General features: G+C 38.4%; 1 pseudogene; it reads right to left on the bottom strand.

The window, feature by feature from the left end:
- Positions 1-348: 348 nt before the first annotated feature.
- LOC129035233 (large ribosomal subunit protein eL38-like) lies at positions 349-570 on the bottom strand (annotated as a pseudogene).
- Between the last annotated feature and the right edge of the window lie 10,912 nt (positions 571-11,482).

Below are 11,482 nucleotides of genomic sequence, written 5' to 3'. Positions count from 1 at the left end.
TAAATCCGTCAATTTTAGCCTCAGATTAGTGCTTTGGGGGTTTTCTATCTTAGATGGAATCCTACAATCTTTCCAGCAAATATAATGTTTATTGTAGGTATTTGTCACATGACCTTTATAAATTAGAACATTCTCTGTCAGACCTGATTTTCTAACAGTGTTGATTTTTAATCATGAAGTTATTGAATTTTATCCAATGCTTTTTCTGGTTCTATTACGATCATCCTATAGTTTTTCTCCTTTAGTGTATTCATGTGGTGAGTTAGATTGGCTCATTTTCTGATGTTGAATCATCCTTGCTTTCTTGTTTTAAAGGATTTTTAATATTTTAATACAGTTTAGATCAGTGTGTCTGGTTCATTTCAGCTCCTTCACTGCCAAACCAGGGGGCAGGGACCAGTTCAGTTTCTCTGCCTTCTCTTTGTCAGTGATGATCAGGATATAAAGGAATCTGCTGCATGGAACTTTAAACTTCACATTGTCCTTATTTTTCTTGATCTTGACAGATTTGGCATCCTTTCACCAGGCTGTAAGCAGAAAACCCTTGATTTCCTCAATTTTCTGAGGCATGGCGATAAGGTGCACCCGGCACAGATTCATCCTTGCTTTTATGGAGATAAAACTGTCCTAATTTTGTGTTATCTCTGAGATAATAACATCTTACTTTATAACAAAAATTATTGTTAGGGGCAGAGCAAGATGGTGGAGTAGAATCCTACACCTTTCATCCCTTTTACTGGAACACCAAATTTTAATAACTACCTGCCCATGGAAAAGCACCATCCCAAGAACCAAAAATTAGGTGAGGAATCATGGTACCTGCTTTTAACTTCATATCACTGAAAGAGGCATTGAGGAGGGCAGGAGACACAGTCTTGAATCATGGACACCACACTTCCCCCATCTGCTGGCAGCAGAAAGAGGTTCAGAGAGAAAGAGAATCTGCGCACTTTGGGGAGGGAAAATGCAGCAACTTGGGGATTTTACATTCAACTGGGTGCTGCCCTGTCACACTGGAGAATAAAGCCTTGCTGGTCTCAACCAGCACCTGCACACCAGAGGGAGCACTTGGAATAGCCCTAGCCAGAAGGAATCGCTCATCCCAGCAGTAAGAACTTGAGTTTTTCAGCAAGCCTCGCTACTGCAGGCTGAAGTGCTCTGAGGGCCTGGGTAAACTTGAAAGGCAGTCTAGGACACAAGGACTGCAATTCCTAGGCAACTCCTAGTGCAAGGCTGGGCTGCGAGCCAGCAAACTAGGTTGGTACCTAGTGAGAACTAGGTGACCTAGGGAGACACCAGCGGGCACAGCTAAGGAAGTGCTTGTGCTACTCCTCTCCCCAACTCCAGGCAGTACAGCTCGAAGCAATGAAAGTGACTCCTTCCTTCTGCTTGAGGAGGGCAGAGTGAAGAATAAAGAGGACTTTGTCTTGCATTTTGGATACCAGCTCAGTCACAGTAGGATAGTGTACCAGGTAGAGTCGTGAAGCCCCTATTCCAGACCCTAGCTCCCAAACCACTTTTCAAGACACACCCTGGGCCAAAAGGGCGCCCTCTTTCTTAAAGGGAAAGAGAAGTCCAAGCAGGATTTATCATCTGCTAACAAAAGAGCCCTTGGGCCCTGAATAACCAGCAGTGATATCCAGGGAGTACGCAATGGGCCTTGGGCTCTGAGACATGCCGGCTTCAGGGGAAATGCCACACATTCCCAGCTGTGGCGACTATGGTGGGGGACTCCTTCTGTTTGAGAAAAGCAGAGGGAAAAGTAAATGTGACTTTGTCTTGCACCCTAGGTACCAGCTCTGCCAAGGTGGGGTAGAACAGGTTCTTGGAGTCCCTGAGTCCAGGCCTAGGCTCTTGGATTACATTTCTGGAAATGCCCTGGGCAAAAGGGGAGCCCACTGCTTGCAGGGTGAGTCCCAGGCCTGGCAGCATCCATCACAAGCTGACTGAAGAGCACTTGGGCTTTAAGCGACATCAGCAGTGGCGTGGCAGAATCCCTCATGGGTTGGTGGTGGTGGTGGCCACAGAGAGAGGTCCCTCTGCCTGTGAAAAGGGAAGGGAAGAGTGGGAGGGACTTTGTATTGTGATTTGAGTGCCAGCTTAGCTGCCATAAAATAGAGAATCAGGTAATTTGCTAAGGTTTTTTACTTCAAACCCTGACTCCCAGACAGCATCTCTGGACATGCCTAGGGCCTTGGGGAACTCACTACCCTGAAGGGAAGGGCCTTGAACAAGACTCAGTGCTGTGCTGGCTTCAAGTCTGATCCAGTGCAGTCCCAGTAGTGGCGGCCACAGGAGAGCTTGCATCACCACACTCCCAGTTCCAGGTGGCTCAGAACAGAGAGAAAGACTCTGTGTGTTTGGGAGAAAGTAAGGAAAATGAACAAGAGTCTTTGTATGGTAATCTGGAGAATTCTTCCAGATTATATTAAAGACGACCAAGGTGGTACCTCTGTGAGTCTACAAAAACTACAGTATTATTGGGACTAGGCACAAGTCCCTTTGAATATCTGGAAAGCCTTTCCAAGAAGGAAAGACACAAACCTAGACTGTGAAGACTACAATAAATACCTAACTCTTCAATGCCCAGACACCAACAAACATCTACAAGCATCAATAACATCCAGGAAAACATGACACCACTAAATGAACTAGATAAGTCACCAGGGACCAAGCCTGGAGAAACAGATATATGGTCTTACAGAGAGAGAATTCAAAATACCTCTTCTGAGGAAACTAAAATTCAAGATAACACAGAGAAGGAATTCAGAATTCTGTTAGATAAATTTAACAAAGAGACTGAAATAATTAAAAAGAATCAAGCAGAAATTCTAGAGTTGAAAAGTGCAATTGACATATTGAAGAATGCATCAGAATATCTTAATAGTAGAATGGATCAAACAGAAAAAAGAATTAGTGAGCTTGAAGATAGGCTATTTGAAAATATGCAGAGAGAAAAAAGAATAAAAAGAATGAAAAGCAATGAGCAGACCTATAAGATCTAGAAAATGGTCTCAAAAAAGCAAATCTAAGAGTTATTGGCCTTAAAGAAGAGGTAGAGAAAGAAATAGGAATAGAAGGTTTATTCAAAGGGATAACATCAGAGAACTTCCCAAGCCTAGAGAAAGATATCAACATTCAAGTACAAGAAGGTTATAGAATATCAAGCAGATTTAACCCAAAGAACACTACCTCAAGGCATTTAATAATTAAACTCCCAAGGGATAAAGAACAAATTCTAAAAACAGCAAGAGAAAAGAAATAAATAACATACAATAGAACTCCAATACATCTAACAGCAAACTGCAGTGGAAACCTTACAGGCCAGGAGAAACTGGTATGACATATTTGAAGTGCTGAAAGAAAAATCTTTCATTCTAGAATAGTATATTTGGCAAAAATATCCTTTAAGCATGAAGGAGAAATAAAGACCTTCCCAGACCAACAAAACTGAGGGATTTCATCAACATCAGACCTGTCTTACAAGAAATGCTAAAGGGAGGTCTTCAATCTGAAATGAAAGGATATTAATGAGCAAGAAGAAATCATCTGAAGGTACAAAACTCACTGGTAATATTAAGGACACAGAAAAACACAGAATAGTATAACACTGTAGTTGTGGTGTATAAACTTCTATCAACTTAAGTAGAAAGACTAAATGATGAACTAATAAAAAATAATAACTACAACAATTTTTCAAGACATGGACAGAACAGTAAGACATAAAGAGAAACAACAAAAAGTTAAAAAGTGGGGGGACAAAACTGAAGTGTAGCCCTTCTTTAGTTTTCTTTTTGTGCGTTTGTTTGCTTGTTTATGCAATCAGTTTTAAGTTATCACCAGCTTAAAATAATGGGCTGTAAGATAGTATTTGCAACACTCATGGTAACTTCAAATTGCAAAACATACAATGATAAACAAAAAATAAAAAAGCAAGAAATTATATCATACCACCAGAGAAAATCACCTTCACTTTAAGAATGACAGGAAGGAAAAAAGGAAAAGAAGACTGCAAAACAATGAGAAAATAAATAACAAACTGGCAGGAGTAAGTCCAATGTTATCAACAGTAATAGTGAATGTAAATGGACTAAACTCTTCAATCAAAAGAAACAGAGTGGCTAAATGGATGAAAGAACAGGACCCAGTGATCTGTTGCCTACTAGAAACACACTCTACCTACAAAGATACACATAGACTGAAAAATAAAGGGAAGGAAAGAAATATTCCATGCAAATGGAGCCCAAGAAAGAGCAGGAGTAGCTATATTTATATTATAGAAAACATATTTCAAGACAAAAACTGTAAGAAGAGCCAAGAAAGTAATTACATAATGATAAAGGGGTCCATTCATCAAGAGGATATAATAAATATAAGTATATATGCATCCAACACTGGAGCAGCCACGTATATAAAGCAATTATTATTAGAGATTAAAAAAAAGAGATAGACCCCCAACAAAATAATAGCTGGAGACTTCAACACCTCACTTTCCTCATTGGACAGATCTCCCAGAGAGAAAATCAACAATAAAAAAATTAGACTTAATGTGCACTATAGAACAAATAGACCTGATAGATATTTACAGAATGTTTCATCCAATGGCAGCAGAATACACATTTTTCTTCTCAGCATGTGGATCATTCTTAAGGATAGACCATATGCTAGGTCACAAAATGTCTTAAAATATTTTAAAAATTACAATAATATCAAGCATTTTCTCTGACCACAGTGGAATAAAACCACAAATTAATAACAAGAGGAATTTTGGAAACTGTACAACCACATAGAAATTAAACAATATGCCCCTGAATGACCAGTGGGTCAATGAAGAAATTAAGAAGGAAATTGAAAATTTTTTGAAACAAATGATAATAGAAACAGAACCTATAGGATACATCAAAAGCAGTACTAACAGGGAAATTTATAACTTTAAGTGCCTATATCAAAAAAGAAGAAAAACTTTAAATAAATAACCTAATGATACATCTTAAAGAACTAGAAAAGTGAGAGCAAACCAAATGCAAAAATTAGTAGAAGAAACGAGATAATAAAGATCAGAACAGAAATAAATAAAATTGAAATGAAGAAAATCATACAAAATATTAGCCAGGCATAGTGGCTCATGCCTCGAATTTTATTGTAGCACTTTGGGAGGCCAAGGCAGGGGAATGGCTTGAGCTCAGGAGTTTAACACCAGCCTAGGAAACATGGCAAAAACCCACCTGTACAAAAAGTACAAAATATTAGTCAGGTGTGATGGCATACATACACCTCTGACCAGCTACTCAGGAGGTTGAGGTGGGAGGATCACCCGAACCCAGGAGGTCATGGCTACAGTGAGCTGTGATCATGTTACTGCACTCCAGCCCGGACAACATAGTGAGACTGTGTCTCAAAATAAAAAGGATCAGTGAAACAAAAAGCTGGTTTTTTGAAAAGATAAACAAAATTGACAAGTCTTTAAATTAGACTAAGAAAAAAAGAGAGATGACTCAAATAAATAAAATCAGAGATGAAAAAGGAGACATTACAACTGATACTGTGAAAGTCAAAGGATCATTAGTGGCTACTGTGAGCAACTATATGCCAATAAATTGGAAAATCTAGAAGAAATGTACAAATTCCTAGACACAACAACCTACTAAGACTGAACCATGAAGAAATTCAAAACCTGAACTCACCAATAAAAAGTAATGAGATAAAAGCCGCAATAAAATATCTCCCAGTAAAGAAAACCCCAGGACCCAATGGCTTCACTGCTAAACTGTATTAAACATTTAAAGAAGTAATACCAATCCTACTCAAACTGTTCCAATAAATAGAGTAAGAGTTAATACTTCCAAACTCATTCTACAAGGCTAGTTATTACCCTGATACCAAAACCAGACAAGGACACATCAAAAAAAGAAAACTATAGGCCAATATCTCTTATGAATATTGATGCAAAAATCCTCAACAAAATATCCAGCAAACAAAATTCAACAATACATTAAAAAGATCATTCATCATAACCAAGTGAGATTCATCCCAAGGATAAAAGGATGGTTCAACATATGCAAATCAATCAATGTGATACATCATATCACATTGAAGGACAAAAACCATATAATCATTTCACTTGATGCTGCAAAAGCATTTGATAAAGTTCCCCAACCCTTCATGATAAAAAAAAAAACCTCAAAGACCTGGGTATAGAAGAAACATACCTTAACGTAATAAAAGCCAAGTATGATAGACCCACAGTTGTTATCATATTAAATGGGGAATAACTGAAAGCTTTTCCTCTTAGATCTGGAACATGAGAAGGATGCCCACTTTTACCAGCGTTATTCAACATAATACTGGAAGTCGTAATTAGAGCAATCAGATAACAGAAAGAAATAGAGCATCCAAGCTGAAAGGAATAAGTCAAATTATCCTTCTTTCCAGAAGATATGATCTTATATCCAGAAAAAACTAAAGACTCCACCAAAAAACTATTAGAACTGATAAACAAAATTCGGTTAAAGTTGCAGAATACAGAATAAACATACAAAATCAGTAACATTTCTATATGCCAATAGTGAACAATCTGAAAAAATACATCAAAAAAGTAATCCCATTTATAATATCCACAAACAAAATTAAATACCTAGGAATTAACCAAAAAGGTAAAAGATCTCTACAATGAAAACTCTAAGTGGGGTGTGGTGGCTCATGCCTATAATCCCAGCTCTTTGGGAGGCCAGGGCGGATGGATCACTTGAGGCCAGGAATTCGAGACCAGCCTGGCCAGCATGGAGAAACCCTGTCTCTACTAAAAATATAAGAAAAAAATCATTAGCCAGGCATGGTGGTGCATGCCTATAATCTCAGCTACTCAGGAGGCTGAGGTGGGAGGATTGCTTGAGCCTGGGAGATGGAGGTTGCAGTGAGCCAAGATTGTGCCACTGCACTCCAGCCTGGGTGACAGAGTGAGACCCTATCTCAGAAAGAAAAGAAAAGAAAAGAAAGCTCTAAAACATTAATGAAAGAAATTGAAGAAGACACCCAAAAAATGGAAAGATATTCCATGTTTATGGATTGGAAGAATCAACAATGTTAAAATGTCCATACTACCCAAAGCAATCTGCAGATTTAATGCAATCCCTATCAAAATACCAAAGACATTCTTCACAAAAATAGAAAAAACAATCCTAAAATTTATATGGAATCATAAAATACCCAGAATAGCCAAAACTATCCTGAGCAAAAAGAACAAAACTGGAAGAATCACATTACCTGACTTCAAATTACACCACAGAGCTATAGTAACCAAAATAGTATGGTACTGGCATAAAAACAGACACATAGACCAGTGGAACAGAAGAGAGAACCCAGAAGCAAATTTACACACCTACAGTAAAACTCATTTTCAACAAAGTTGCCAAGAACAGACCTAGGAAAAAAGACAATTTCTTCAATAAATGGTACTGGAAAAACTGTATATCCCCATGCAGATGAATGAAACCTGGTCACTATCTCTCTCCTTATACAAAAAAATCAAATCAAAATGGACTAAAGACTTACATGTAAGACCTCAAACTATGAAATGACTCCACAAAAACACTGAGGAAACTAAACTGTACAAGACATTGGTCTGAGCAAACATTTCTTAAGCAATATCCCACAAGCACATGCAACCAAAGCAAAAATAGATAAATGGTATCACATCAAGTTAAAAAGCTTCTTCACAAAGGAAACAATCAACAAAGTGAAGAGACAACCCACAGAATGGGAGAAAATATTTGCAAACTACCTGTCTGACAAGGGATTAATAAGTATAATATATAAGGAGCTCAAATTATCCCATTAAAAATGGGACAAAGACCTGAATAGACATTTCTCAAAATAAGATATACAAATAGAAAACAAGTATATGAAAATTAACAAAGTGGTGAAAGAGCTCTGCAATGAAAACTGTAAAATACTAATGAAAAAAATTGAAGAACACACACAAAATTTGTATTTCTCTGATAATCATTGATTGTCAGAGAAATACAAGTCAAAACTACCTATTCAGTTAGTAACAAATGCTGGTGAGGATGTAGAGAAAAGAGAACCCTTATACAGTGTTGGTGGAAATGTAAATTAGTACAACCACTATGATGAACAGTTTGAAGATTCCTCAAAAAACTAAAAATAGAGCTACCATGTGATCCAGCAATCCTACCGCTAGGTATATACTCAAAACAAATAAAATCAGCATATCGAAGAGATATCTGCACTCCCATGTTTGTTGCAGCACTTCACAATAGCCAAGATTTGGAATCGACCTAAGTGCCCATCAACAGATGAATGAATTTTGAAAAATGTGGAACTTATACATAACAGAGGACTACTCAGCCATAAAAATGAATGAGATTCTGTCATTTGCAACAACATGGATGGAACTGGAGGTCGCTAGGTCAAATGAAATAGGCCAGGCACAAAAAGACAAACATCACATATTCTCACTTATTTGTGGGATCTAAAAATCAAAACAATTGAACTCATGGAGACATAGAAAGATAATTACCAGAGGCTGAGAAGGGCAGTGGCAATGTGGGGAGATGTTGGGAAGGGTTAATGGGTACAAAAAATATATAATGAATGACTAAAACCTAGTATTTGATAGCACAACAGGATGATTGTACTCAATAATAATGTAATTACATATTTTTAATAACTAAAAGAATATAATTGGGTTGTTTGTAACACAAAAGGTAAATGCTTGAGGGGAAGGATATCTAATTTTACATGATGTGATTATTACACATTGCATGCATGTATCAAAGCATGTCATGTACCATATGAATATATATACCTACTACAGATTCATGAAAATTAAAAATGAAAATTTATTATTATGACATACTATTAATTTGGCCTTGCTAATATTTCTTTTTCATTTCTGTGTTTAAAAGTGAACAGTGCCTATAATTTTCTTTTCTTGTATTCTTTCTATTTGTTTTGGAACCAAGACTATACAACCCTCAAAAAATGTTGAGCTTTTTTTTGCATTTGAAATTTTGTAGAATTCACCCATAACACCATCTTGGCCTGAGGCTTTAGAAAAAGGGAGAACTTTGATTTTTCATTACAATTTCTTTTTTTTTTTTTTGGAGATGGAGTCTGGTTCTGTCACCCAGGCTGGAATGCAGTGGCATGATCTCTGATCTCTGTTCTCTGTTCACTGCAAGCTCTGCCTCCTGGGCAGCGCATGCCGCCACGCCCGGCTATTTTTTTTTTTTTTTTTTTTTGTATTTTAGTAGAGACAGGGTTTCACCATGTTGCCCAGGCTGGCCTTGAATTCCTGAGCTCAGGCAATCTGCCCGTCTAGGCCTCCCAAAGTGCTAGGATTACAGGCGTGAGCCACCATGCCCAGCCTACAATTTCTTTAGTTCTTATCAGTTAATTCAAGTTTACATTTCCTTTTGTGCTAATTTTAACATTTTATATTTTTCTAAAAATTGTGCATTTCATCTGTTTTCAAATAACGATGCTTATTTTGAAAATTTCAAATTAGTACATAGTTTTTCAAAATATTAATTCTGTAAATATTTCTTGTGTTGAAAGTAATTTCCCTTTTTCTTTTCTGTAATTGGTTATTTGTATTTTTTCTCTTCTTTGTGATTAATCTTTCCAGAGACCTATCATTGATATTTTCAAAGAATTGACATCATTTGATTCATTTCAATGTTTTATTGTTCTTTATTATATTGATTTCTGCCTTGAGCCTTATTATATGTATCCTTTGTTCTTTGTCTTTTCAAACTTCTTAAGCTTAATAATTTATTTGCTTTCAGCCTCTTAACTTTCTAATTTCTTAAGTTTATGCTTAATTTATTTGCTTTTGACTTCTCTTGTTTCCTGTTAAATGTATTTGAAGCTATAACACTTTTTCTAAGTATTACTTTAGTTGTTTTCACAAATTTTGGCATCTACTATTTTCATGGCTCATTCATTTCTAAGTATTTCGTGTTTACCTTAAGATTTTTGAAAGTGGTGCTAATTTTAGCCCAAATGTCTAGGCATACAGAAATTTTAACATATGAGATTACTAGTTTATAGACATGTGAGATTTTTATAGAGTTTCTTTAGGTATTGGTTTCTAATTTGATTGAAAAGTCAGATAATAATGCGTATGATATTGATCATTTGGAATTTATTGAGGTTTTCTTTGCATGCTTAATGTTTGTAAAGTGTGGAGGGGCTTCAAGATGGCTGACTAGAAGCATTTCATGTGCTCTTCCTCCCCTTAGAAGAACCAATACAGTGTGTAGACAATCACACTTCAAATACATTATCCAAGAAAGAACACCAGAATTCAAAAGAAAAGTAACAGGAAACACTGAAAACAAAGACATAGAAGAAAGAGAGGCAGCCTGCTTGACTGGGATCGTGTGGGAGCCAGGAGTGACTTCCCAACATGGGGAAAGGGTTAAGTGAGAGACTTTCAGCAGCTCACATCCCCACCATGGAATTATGCAAATCTGACCACCGTGGATCCTCCCAACCCCTGAGAATAACAAAGGCAGCTGCTGGGAGACTGTGACACAGAACTGCTCCAGGGAGGGAGCTCATGCTGTGTCCCATACACTTTCTGAGACCTATGCAGGTATTGCAAGATGTCATTGTTAAGCGTAGCCTTTCACAAACTGTGGGCTTTCCTGGGGCCCAGCAGCACTGGGACTGAGGTGTTAGGGAAGCTTGGGCTGTTGCTGTTGGGACTGCAACACAAGCTAGGAATGGGCTCCCACACCTGGGGCTGACAAGGAAGCAGTATATGGGCTGTAGCTGCCAGTGCTGGGAAGTGAGTGCCATCAGGACTGAGACTGGGATGTAAGCTGGGCCCACATTGCTTCTGGGATTCATTGCAAGTTGAGTGGGAGCTCCTGCAGCCAGGCTGAGGTGTGAGCTAGGTGCAGGCTACCACCACGACTGGTGGCCATGCCTCATCAGAATTGGGCATGAGAGGGATGCATATTACCCACTGGTTTAGGCTGTGGCCACTGAGGCTGGCTTCACAATGGCAGGGATTCAATGCAGCTGCTACCATCCCTCACCCAAGCGGTCCACCTGGGATGTAAGGATGCCTCTGCTCACCATGGCTGGCACCCGCTCTCCTCATTTGGAGACCTGAGCATAAGCCTGCCCAACCCGGCTTTATCCCCAATGCTAAAGCACATAGCTTGGGGTCCTGGGGATTTCTCAACCCAATCCACCATATGGATTGCCTTAACACTCCTCCCAGGGGCCTGAGGTTTGGCCTAAATACCCAATCACTACAACCTCAGCTGACACCTACCTGTCAGCACCACATGCAGGTCTAGAGACTGGCCATTCCAGCACACTGCAGCCACCGTCAAAACATATACACACTGCTTAGGACCCAGGGAATCATCCTATCACAGTTATTGCCATTGCCTTTGCCACACTGGCTACCTCAAGGCCTAAGAACCAACTCATCCACCCACTC

The sequence above is a fragment of the Pongo pygmaeus genome, chromosome 3 (assembly GCF_028885625.2).
Source record: "Pongo pygmaeus isolate AG05252 chromosome 3, NHGRI_mPonPyg2-v2.0_pri, whole genome shotgun sequence".
NCBI classification, from domain to species: domain Eukaryota; kingdom Metazoa; phylum Chordata; class Mammalia; order Primates; family Hominidae; genus Pongo; species Pongo pygmaeus.
The sequence above is the reverse complement of the archived record's forward strand: the minus strand, read 5'-3'. Positions and strand labels throughout refer to the sequence as shown.